Here is a 12799-nt window from a genome sequence, read left to right as displayed (position 1 = left end):
TTTTACTGTTTTACTTCTTTTTTTTCACTTGGCCTCCCAAGGGGGGCGGGGGGGGGGGGGGGGGCGGGGCGGGGCGGGGTTTAAACCGCCGAAACCCCCCCCCCCCATAGGTCCGCCCCTGCCCCCACCCTCATTTTACCTTTACTATTCTATCAATATGAACATTTTTATTATAATAGAGGTATTAGCTAGGCCATATATCAACATTTTTTTTGTTATTATTCAAACCTCCCGGGAGAAGATTGCAACAGCAGCAGCATAGGCCCGGTAGTAGAAGTACACTGTTGAGGTGGGATAGTTATTTTTACCCAAATTTATGGAATGATTCCTGCATGTTCCGAGGGAGGGTTTTTCTCCGCCATTTTCTAATACATTTCCATTTATGTTCACATGCATGATTGTGATTGTTTTTTTCATGTTATCTTATATTATCATGTTAACATATCGTCATGTAGGCCTATTTTATCTTAAAAATAGAAGAAATATAAAGAATTTTTTTTTTTTTAATCATAGGCGTTAATTATCAATTATTAAACCGTCGAAATATAATGCTCGTTCTTGCTTGTCAATTTATTGTTCGTTCTTAATTTTGTTTTCTATAAATTTGTTGGATTTTCACATGCCGTTTTGTGAGGGTTTTTTTTTTTGGGGGGGGGGAGGGACCAGACCTGGCAACCGTGAAGAGGAAAGGGGAATGTTGCGACTTAAAATAAGCAGATAATCTTGATCGAGCACCGAGGAGACAGTGACAGAATGAATTAATAATCGAGGTTCGTAAGCCACTCAAAGGCTTCGTCCACACAGTAATCAATGTTAGGCCCACGCACGTGCCAAAATGAGAACAAAATTCCCCCCAAAATCCCCAAATTCAAAGAATGCCCGATTTCAATTGATCTTCAAGGATCAATTTTAAGCCCTTTGCTCTTTTTCTATTATATAATAATGATTTAACCAAGAACACCTTTATTATCAGTTGTGCTGTTTGCTGATGACACGAACATAATGGTTTCAATGCAATGAGTTAAAATTATCATGTCATTGACTTAATTTCCCTATAATTATAGATAATGTCCTTCTCGAAAGAAAGAGAACAACAACATTTTCGGGTGTCATTATCGATGAAAATCTAAATTGGAATGAACATATACGATATATCACTACTTATTTTTCCAGGAATGTTAGTATATTATATACAATTAAGAAATTAATGCCATGTTATACGCTTGTATGGGCACCAGCGCCAAAATCAAATCTGTTTAATTATTGCAAAAGAAATCCCTTCGTGTATGTACTGGTTCATTATCTCAAACAAGTCGAATATTTTACAAACTGAAAACCCAACCAGTATTGAACATAAATTCGCTACAAAGTATACTGATCATGTTTAAGTATAACATGCACCTTCTTTCATTTCAAAACGTTTACACTATGAATAAAGCCATTCACTCTTACCCTATCCGTAATTCCTTAAATTTTCATCTAGTAAACCCGAAATTATTTATTGCCCATAGATCCATAAGACACCATGGTCCAGGACTTATGGAGCTCTCTCCCAGAATATATTATAAATCATGTTGCTCCCTCATATAGGCCAAAGTTAAAACGATGTTATTATCAAAATATTCAAGGTAAAAATGTCTGTGTCAACTCTTCAGTCTTTATCATACTGATATCATCTCTTCTTTCATTCGAATCACTATCATCATCGTCATCTTCATCATCATCATTATCATCATCATCATAATTCATATTCACCATCATCATCATCCTCATCCGCAATGTCAATATCACCATCATACAAATTTGTATTTTTAATTACCTATCCGTTTTGCTCAATAAATGTGTTAATCTATTTCATGAGTTTTTTTTCTGCGGCTGTCGTATTATCAAATAATCTTATGTTTGAGGAAATTTAGTATTGATTAAAGTTTATCATTTCATTTTAAAAAATAAAAATTTATACATATTTGCTTATTTATGATTAATTGTCAGAAAATACTTATTGTACTATATATTATTATTGTTATCTAAAAAATATGTACTTACATGAATGCAGAAGAAAATCAAAGAAAATCAAAATAAGGGCTAATATTCATTAAATGTTTTAATTTTTCAACTCCACATCTGATGACAGATTATACTGCCCCTCCTGTTTTGTTATAGCTTTTTTCCAAATCACCAAAAGAATTAATTCCCACCCCCCCCCCCCCCCCCCCCCCACCAACAACAAAAAAAAAAAAAAAAAAATTTGGTTTTGTGACGAGGTTGAATTTCCTCTCACCAGGGGTCTCAAAATAATCACATAATGCTTCATGTACTTAACATTATTTGGTTGAGACCGAGGTCGCCATTTGGCAATTACACTGCTTCGTATTCTCTCAACTCGTTTTCAACCACAATAATATGCACCACGAGACACTCGTGACTATAGGAATGGGAGCTCAGTATTACACCGAATGACAGCCCCCCCCCCCTCTCTCTCTCTCTCTCTCTCTCTCTCTTAATTTCTCTCTCTCTCTCTCTCTCTCTCTCTTTCTCTCTTCCTCCCCTTCTTTTTTCTCATAAACTCTCTTAGCTAGGCTGTATTCGACCCCCCCTCTCTCTCTCTCTCTCTCTCTCTCTCACACACACACACACACACACACACACGCAGAGGCTAGCACTATACACTTAAAATAAACAAAAAAATGGGGCTCTCAAAAGAGCCCGCGGGGGTAATATGTACTCACATAAGAAATAACGGAGGTGTGCCGCTCTATAAATGGGTCTGGGTTTTTTTTTAATGTCAAAATTGTGAAATATGGGCCTTTACTTAGAGGAAATCCCCCCCCCCCCCTGGGCGTTACATATTGGAAGGAGCTTGAGCGGCACACCCCCGCCCAAACTAAATCTGAGTCTCCCCCCCCCCCCCCCCCCCCCCCGCTAAATATTATCAGTTGTGTTTGAAAGACCTCTTCGCAAGTCGGTGAAGCGGATTATCTCAGTTATAACAAGTATAGGGAGATTTAACAAAAGGGAAATATCATTAGGTAGAATGTCTCTTCATTCCGATTTTACTTAATCGACAATTCACAGGAAACTAGCTTCTTAAAGCCTTTTAAACCGGGCTTTTTAATAAATGAATACATAAAAACACCTTTTGTATAGTACGCTTAATATAGACACTGTCTGAATGGCCTCACAATCGTAAAAGTCTATTGTTAGAAATTATTGCCTCGCTGCTCCTGACAAAAAGGCAAAATTCAACCGCAAAACACACGTTTTTTTATACAGCTTTATAATTCAATGGTTTATCACGGCTTGCGAATATTACCCTCATAATTATGTTATGCTTCACATAAACGAATCGTTCGCTCTATGATATAATTCGATTTGTCATCATGAGATCTGTTTGTTACAAGGAAACATTTTGAAGTGTAGGTTAATATTGTGTTTGAAGTCTTGAAGTGTATGTTTAATTACAGCTTTGGATAAGTATTGCTGTCCGTCCGTTTCATTCTATTTAATCGCTTTAGTGAATCACCTCGAACTGTTTATTCTTGAGATTAAAAGACAAATATCGTGAATCGGAAAACAAACTTTGCGAAAGGTTTATGTTGTGTACTAACAGTCTAGCGGCAGTATGTTCAACGGAGTTGCGTTGAGCGATTTGAACAACATATTTTTGAACTCAGCGTTTCGAGCTAACTTTTAGCAGTCTTCATATATTTTTTAATGAGTTTCTTCATGAGTTATACCTGATCACCATTTGCTCAGAGAAATGACGTGAAAGAGTTTTTGAGGTAAGAACGTGTTTAATTGTGTTTGTGATATGGCAGCATGTATATGAGTTACACTACAGTCTGGTGCAGTTTCACGGTGAACTTATGAATTGCAATATGTCTGTATATACATGCTACAATGGAATGCTGTTTAATGGACTATGTCAATATAGGCTTAACTTTTCTTTCCATGATATCATTAACAAAATTGGCAAATCCAAGGAGTTTTATGCCATTATTTATGGTTAATTTTAAATCCGATCTCAGGTAAGTTACTGTTGATAAGATCAGAGCAAGCTAAGAGATTGGTTATAATTATAGGGAGCTCGAATCATAATTATACCAAATTACAATCTTGAGGTATATATTTTTCCACTTATTTTTGTATCACAATCATATTGGCATCTAATAACTAGTTCAGAGGCCCGCCATAAAGGGTTGATGTGAATCACAACTTATTTTCAATTGATATCAAACGCAACTATATGAGAGATAGGAGACTGCAAACTTGCGATTGGTAAGAGGAGTTGCGATTGTTCGGGATCAAGTGGGCTCAATCGATCAATCTTTATAAGACGGGCCCCTGGACATGTTTGCTCATACACCAGAATACTCTGATTCTAGGAGTTGTAGAATGTTACTTAGAAGGGCCTTAACCTTTCATAAGCATGTACATGTACTTCTTAAATCTATATACATGTAGTTGATGATGCATAATATGTTTACATTATACGAGCAAGTGAGACGTGAACCGAGCATGAAGGAATGGGAATTAATTTTTGAAAGTCGGACAGCGTATGATAACACATAACGGATAATACAATACAAAAGGTAAAAATACATATATCATAAATTTCGCCAACTATTTATAAGAGAAAGGGAAATCATGTGAAAATGACTCTGATGTAATGAGTCTTTATATAAATTATATGCCGATGTGCAGGTCGGGGTGCAGGTTCATTTTTCAATTACAATCAAACATGTTTTTTAGCAACCACCTGTACAGAAAGACCACTAATAATTAAAAAAAAACATACATCGTTGTATCCCTTGAAAATTGGTTCTCATTGAAACGTGTACTAAAGGAACCTGTGCAAAATATAAAGCCCACCTGCCTATAAAGATGACTTTCTTGTCTCAGCTGAGAGGTCTTTATATACAGTTTTAACTGTATTAAGCATTACACAATGCAGGTATATACATACCATACTACAACCCTATCATGCTAGGCGTTGTGGCGTGCGCCTGTAATCCAGCTAAAAAGTTGAAATTTACAAAATGATTCAGCCGAGGACACGAAGGTTCGAAACTCAGTCACGTCTTTCTGATAGTGACGTCGGTCCCCAGACGTAAATAATCATATCTGATTGATACACGTCTGTAAAAAAAAACCACTACACACACAAACACACCAGGCAGGCATATGCCAAACCCCGGAATGCACTTTTTTATCGCATTTTTATTACATTTTTCTTCCACGAAGAGTAAAGCTGCGGTTGTCTTCATATTCATGTACAGTGTAGGAATAGACCGAGCTATCATTTTCGTTTTTTTTAAGAAAAGGTCTCCATTTAACTTTTCATTTACCTATTTACCTCTATGGCAAGCTTTTGTATCGTAACACCGTGTCCTTTCATTCAAATAATAAATACAAGATAGTCATAGAAAGATTATGAAGATGATTATCTGAATATTATCACTTGATTGATATTGGATCAAACAAACAAGCAAACAGACAAACAAACATACAAACAGATCAAAGATGGATAAACGTGTATATAGAGCTCTAACAAGCTTGTAGTTATATGTCATCCAAAGAGGTACTATGTGTCTGATTGTTATACTTAGAAAGATAGGCTATTCGAATTACAACAAACCTGCAAAACTATACTTGTTTTGAGAAAAGAAAACGTGCCAAATGTAATTGGGTTAATTAATTACCAGGCAACAATGGCAACCTAATTACCCATAGGTATTTTAAAAACCTACATTTCAATTTTGATCTGCACAAATCATTATAAAAACATATTGATATATACATATATATGTATAATATTTCGACTATGATTTCAAATGGGGCATTGTTATTAATTATTTGTCTTCCTCGTAGAGGTCAAAGGGATGGGTATAAACAGAAACAACAAACAAGTTATTACCAGAACCCAACCCTCTCCTCTGTAGTGTTTCTGTCTATCCCATGCCGAATCAGGGATCATCTGGGCGAAGCGTGGGTCCAAATATTAAAGGGGCACTATCATCACGGACGCGGGGGGGGGGGGGGGGGGCGTCGGATGATCCGACAAGGCCGTTTAATATAGGGAGGTTTTGGAATTAGGGGTGCACCGATCACCTTCACATCGCGTTTCCTCCCTCCCCCCTCCCCCCCCCCCCCCATTTTGATGGTCATTTAATAGAGCGATTTACTAACATTCTATGCATACTTTTTGTAAACAAAGATTGTTCTTGACAATCTAAAAAGTTGTCTGAGGCTTGTCCAACAAAGACAGTAACACATATGCACACTGGATTCCAAGTATTGTAGTTCGTTCATTAATGACAGGTATAATGGAACAACACGTCATTAGGTCCACATGAAAGAAAATTCATACATTTAAATATATTAGTATACCGGTCTATTGTGGCGGTAACCCCCCCCCCCCCCGCCCCCACTCTCACCTGCCTCCCGAAGCTACACCAATAGTAGACTTTGCACATACCATTCATATGATTCAAATATTGCGAATGCAATATAAGTGACATGAAATTGACATTGGGTACACATGTTTCAAGGTACCTTTCCCTACGACAATAAAATCGATATTATATTATGTGGAAATCAAACACTTATTTACAGGGACACGCTACGAGGTTTTTATTTGCACACAGGATAATAATTCGCGCTGAAAATACCACGACAAGTCGACAACTATGAAAAATTGGTCACCCATGTCCTTTGCACACAAAACAGAGGTCGGTTATAGCAACGAGAAAGACCGTGGGAGTGCTAGTCTCTCTTTATGACCCCAACCTTAAATTTTAGATTTTTCAACCGGTTCGAAACGTCGAGCCACTCCCGCCACCCATCCTCTCCAATCGGCGCTATGGTTCTCCTTAGAACTATTAGCTAAGCAAGATCACCAACAGTCTTTTCAAGACTCCACCAACGGTCCTTTTCAGGACTACACACCCTCAAGAAAGATTACCGAGAATCCCTTTCAGGACTCCTCAATCCTCCCTCTCTCTCACATGGTGCATCCGCAAGCCTACTGTATATAATATAGTTTGTTATTATCTCCATATACGCAATTGAGTTCGTGTACTTGCGTGAGAATAAACAGTATCAATTTTCATGAATAGTATCGTGATTATGTATATTTCGTTATAGTTCTCCATACAATGTTTGCGTCAAACCTGCCATTAGTTAAATGATAATGACGATTGACACGGTAAACATTAAAAAAAGGTCATTTCCTTGTCCGTATTTGTCCAAATTCTACTCTCAGAAGTCCATTTAAAACAGAACAGAGGAATGTTTGTTTTCCATGTACAAGTGATTTCGTTAATAAAATCATTTTTAAGTAAGACTATGGGAGCAGCCACGGTTGAAATTTGTTAGACCCCCCCCCCCCTTTTTTTTTTTTTACCTCGATCGACATGACTGTGCCCCACCCCCTCCAAACATCAAACTCTGGCTACGTGCCTGTATGGGAGCTGGCGGTTTGACGATTCACCCACGTTCGTCGTGGTTTACTTTTGTACAAATTCGTTTTTGAAATCATATTGTAGTTTTGTATCGTTTTGACTTCTATTTCACAGGTAATATAGGACCACGCAACAAAACGACTCCAGGCAACGTGTTTAACTAAGAATGGATTTGAAACTAAAGAACTGTTAGCTGCATTGCTGTCGTCGCAAGAGTGGTATCACGGATCTAATTGGAATTAAGTCATTTTGGGTCACCGTTCAAATCGTGAGATATTTTGAGAAACAATGGAGTGGACGGAATTCAAAGGCAATGGTATTCTTGTTGATATTGGATTGATTAACTCTAAGGTGTGATTCGAACCCTGGACTTAATATACAAGTGCTTCAGTTGTTCCGCCGATGGCTTGTTATGGTGAGTACCGGTGTAATATCAATATTTCCATTTATTTTGGATACCTTACACTACGTAACTATGCTGCGATTGTTAATACCTGGTAGTGAATATTTATATACCCATACGTCTTATGGTAGGTCGATGAACCTACTTATTAGGCCGCTAAATGATATATGTTTGGAAGTGTCAGCCGATTCTCTCAGCTCAAGTTGGTGTCGGGCGTAGATAACTACATATGTTTAGAACAATTCATTCACTCATCCATCCGTTATCACTCATATTTTGACATTCGTTCGTGTTATCAATCATAAATTCCTTTATTTTTCATCCATTCTAGTAATCAATCATTCATGCCTATCCATCTATTAATGCATTCAATAGTATGACTATTCGTGCCTTCGTGTATAAGTAAGTGTAGCAAATGAGGGAGGGGGGGGTGTCAAACACAAAAACTACATTTTATTTCACATCACCACATATTTTGCATTTCAAACTAACTCTCTGTTGACGAATCTGAGTATTTTCTTTTCATTTTAGACAATGATCTCTGATCCATTGCATTATTGAGTAGTGGCAATACAGATAACTAGGATGGGGGGGGGGGGGGGCGATGTACCAATGCCGAAGTTTATCTGAGAAGAAAGACAATAAATCGATCTACCTTCAAATAAGCGAGAAAAAAATGACGCGCTGGTCCCAATCGTTCCATTAAAGAAGAAGAAAGAGGGGAAAGAGTAGAAGAGAGGAAAGAGAAGAAGAATGGAAAGAGAAGAAGAGGGGAAAGAGAAGAAGGGAAAAGAGAAGAAGAGGGGAAAGAGAAGAAGGGAAAAGAGAAGAAGAGGGGAAAGAGAAGAAGAGGGAAAGAGAAGAAGAATGGAAAGAGAAGAAGGGAAAAGAGAAGAAGAATGGAAAGAGAAGAAGAGGGGAAAGAGAAGAAGAGGGGAAAGAGAAGAAGAATGGAAAGAGAAGAAGGGAAAAGAGAAGAAGAGGGGAAAGAGAAGAAGGGAAAAGAGAAGAAGAGGGGAAAGAGAAGAAGAATGGAAAGAGAAGAAGGGAAAAGAGAAGAAGAGGGGAAAGAGAAGAAGGGAAAAGAGAAGAAGAGGGGAAAGAAAAGAAGAGGGGAAAGAGAAGAAGAGGGGAAAGAGAAGAAGAGGGGAAAGAGAAGAAGAGGGGAAAGAGAAGAAGAGGGAAAAGAGAAGAAGAGGGGAAAGAGAAGAAGGGAAAAGAGAAGAAGAGGGGAAAGAGAAGAAGAATGGAAAGAGAAGAAGGGAAAAGAGAAGAAGAGGGGAAAGAGAAGAAGGGAAAAGAGAAGAAGAGGGGAAAGAGAAGAAGAGGGAAAAGAGAAGAAGAGGGGAAAGAGAAGAAGAATGGAAAGAGAAGAAGGGAAAAGAGAAGAAGAGGGGAAAGAGAAGAAGGGAAAAGAGAAGAAGAGGGGAAAGAGAAGAAGAGGGGAAAGAGAAGAAGAGGGGAAAGAGAAGAAGAGGGGAAAGAGAAGAAGAGGGAAAAGAGAAGAAGAGGGGAAAGAGAAGAAGGGAAAGAGAAGAAGAGGGGAAAGAGAAGAAGAGGGGAAAGAGAAGAAGGGAAAAGAGAAGAAGAGGGGAAAGAGAAGAAGGGAAAAGAGAAGAAGAGGGGAAAGAGAAGAAGAGGGAAAAGAGAAAAAGAGGGGAAAGAGAAGAAGAATGGAAAGAGAAGAAGGGAAAAGAGAAGAAGAGGGGAAAGAGAAGAAGGGAAAAGAGAAGAAGAGGGGAAAGAGAAGAAGAGGGGAAAGAGAAGAAGAATGGAAAGAGAAGAAGGGAAAAGAGAAGAAGAGGGGAAAGAGAAGAAGAGGGGAAAGAGTAGAATAATTAAGGGCAAGAGAAGAGGGTGAGAAAGACAACGAGAGGGGGACGAAGAAAATAAGAGAGGAAGGAGAAGAAGAGGGGAAAGAGAAGAAGAGTGGAAAATGAAGAAGAAGTGAAGGATAAGAAGAGGGGAAAGAGAAGAAGAGGGAGGGGAAAGAATACAAAGATAACGAAAAAGAATAACTAGATAAGAAGAAGAAGAAGAAGGAGAAGAACAAGAAAAAGAGCAAAAAGAGTAGTCACGACAACAACATGACCAAGAAACGGAAGAATTAATTAAGAGTGGTCTATATCTTGTTGCTCATTATACCTATCGTGGATCGTAAAAGGTTTCTTTCTGTCTTACAGTTGTTAGCCCTATCAATAAAACGCTATCATGTTTGTACAAACAAGTTCATACACCCTAACCCACACGCACACCCACACAACACACCCCCGTCACGTACTCTGTCATTTACAATGATACGGATTATCCACTGTACGCTAACATGAGTTAAGACGCTTAAAGATCGATTTACACGAAAGTATTGATCCAACCTTTAGGACAATTTAAGACCCCCGCTCCACGCCTATTCACTCCTCCTTGCACCTCTTTTAAAGAACTCTACAAGTTGGTTTCTATTATGAAGTTCTTGTATGAATGCTCGCATATAAAGAGAAGAAAACAGGCAGCAATCAACGACGCTGGGAGTATACCGCAAATCACATTCAAAACCACCAGACCCTGAATTTCAAACCACCTTGTTAGAATATCGCTGAATTTGTCCTTTTTTTTTTGCAAAATGCTGGCGGCTGTCTGGTAATCATGCTGTTGTTGGTATTGTAGAAGTGTGGAGATTATGTAGCACTCGTTTGGTTTCGCCAAGGATATGCTAGCTGCATGTAGGGTGTAGGTTATATACCTTGAATGGGATCTATAAGAGAACAGGATATACTACATAACTATGCTGCGATTGTTAATACCGGATACTGGAGGTATGTACTCATGAGTCTTGTGTAGATCTATAAAGCTTGGGCCTGATTTATATACCGGTTTACTGACATATTCAAATATATGGATGTTTCTTTCCTGGGGACCTTTAGTGACGAGTTAGTGCATTATCCTGTTATTCATGAATGAACTACAATACTCGGAGTCCAGTCTGCATGCATTACTTGTTGTTACGTCGGGCAAGCCTCGGAAAGTTTTAGGGTTGTCCTAAACAAGCTTTGTTTAAAAATTAGGCACAACATATGAATATGTTAGTAAAACCGGTTTATTATGTCAGTTCACGTTGGTGTCGGGCCTAGAAAAATACATATATTTTAAATTATTTATTTATTAATTCACTATTATGTTGTTATTTATTATACATTGCCATTCGTTCGTATAATCAATCATGAATTACTTTATTTAGTTATCATTTCATTTACTTCATCAATCAATCATGCAAGCGATCATATATTTATTCATTTAATCGTATAACTATTCGTGCATGGATTTAGGCTAGAGTTCCATAATGTACCCCTCACTAAAATGAAGACAAATTGAAGAAGAGTTAGGGTTAGAGTTAGGGTAAGACGAAGGGGGTAACTTGGGAACTTATGTTATTAGGAGACTAACAAACCCGTAACAGTGCATATACTACATTGTGTACGTTAACTCAATACAGAAGTTTAGAAGATAAGAAAAAGTCAAGGTTATGTATTTATAATCTTATGTCGATCACCGCACTCGTATAATTAATCAAATTTAACTAGCCCAATTTGATCAAAGTAGGTTTGTTGATATGATTGCTTTAATTTGTGGAATTAGATTGTTGAATTGAATTAAATGGTAAACATTAAACTCATATACTAACCTCAACCCTCGAAACTTGGACAAGGAAATCCACTAGCTTGATTATGCATGTAATGTTTAATGTTTAGTGTATGTGTCATTGAATTAACGAATCGAACAGAGAATAGGCTTATTAAACACCTTGCATCCATTAAACGTAGGAAACGCAATACAAGTCAGTCATGCTCACTGCCAGAAACGGTATTCGTTATGATCTAAAACAAAATATATTAACCTTATGTCATCCTAATTTATGTTTTAGGGAAAGAAGCCAACTTTCTACTTGAGGGGCTATATTCGTAGTGTTAAATAGTTGCAGTCAAAATGTTGGATGGGACTATTAGACATTTCGTTTTCTACTTCCACTGAAGATTTCTATATCAATTTTTCACATTACCCTATGGTATACATGTATACATGTTTTATATGTATAGGCCTATATATATATATATATCCGATGATAAGTCCTCGTGTTGGCATAAGATGACGCAAATAATGATGGAGAAAAGAAGATTATGTCTTTTTGAAAATCCGGAGTTTATGTGTTGGATTTTAAACATAAATCTTCTCTATCATCATTTGCGTGTTTTATATTCATAAGTATAAATGTAAGGAAATAATCTATACAACAGCTTTGGCATCTCTCATTCCTCGTGCGAAAGGAAGCTAGAGAATAATGGTGGCATAGCTTTAATCAAGCCCCCCCCCCCCCCCATTGCTGTGCTCCCGTTTTGGAAACTTTTTACAAAGGTTGAACAAAATGTATCGAAACCAGGTCACTGCCTTAGGACGCCACTTTCTTAACGACAATACACACAGAAATATATATATATATATATACATATATTACATCGTTTACGTATGTAGTTGCCATGACTCTTCTTAACCATAAAATCAGAAACTGATGCAATTGACCACCCATGACCATGGTAACACGAACGTATATTATGTGGATGTAGAATCCAGCGAGGAATACCTGTTTTATACATCACGATATACGTTTAGTTAGTAAATCTATTGTTTATACACACACCCCAACATATTTACACACATTTCAGAATAAGATTTTTTTAAATCGTGACCCTAAAATGCATTCCTTTATTTTGCTTTTTGGTCCAATGGAGTCAAATGCAAATAACTGATCCACATCCTACCTGGAAAATATATGATGTATTTTCTTTTGAAATGATGGAATCGTAAATGAATTGCTTGACAACTTGATGATTTTAGGGTAAGGTATTTTCTACAACATAATTTGTCATAAATAACGCGGATCGAA

General features: G+C 37.5%; 1 protein-coding gene across 1 annotated transcript in view; it reads left to right on the top strand.

Moving 5' to 3' along the window:
* The first annotated feature begins 10347 nt into the window (after nt 1-10347).
* The window catches only part of LOC580444 (ras and EF-hand domain-containing protein homolog), a 37463-nt gene continuing 35011 nt past the window's right edge, over nt 10348-12799 (top strand). Inside the window, exon 1 of the mRNA XM_011683403.2 lies at nt 10348-10676. The gene's annotated coding sequence lies outside the window, so the exon portion shown is untranslated. The remainder of the gene's footprint in view (nt 10677-12799) is intronic.

Source organism: Strongylocentrotus purpuratus, unplaced genomic scaffold (genome assembly GCF_000002235.5).
Source record: "Strongylocentrotus purpuratus isolate Spur 01 unplaced genomic scaffold, Spur_5.0 spur5_contig_871, whole genome shotgun sequence".
Classification (NCBI taxonomy): Eukaryota; Metazoa; Echinodermata; class Echinoidea; order Camarodonta; family Strongylocentrotidae; genus Strongylocentrotus; species Strongylocentrotus purpuratus.
The sequence above is the reverse complement of the archived record's forward strand: the minus strand, read 5'-3'. Positions and strand labels throughout refer to the sequence as shown.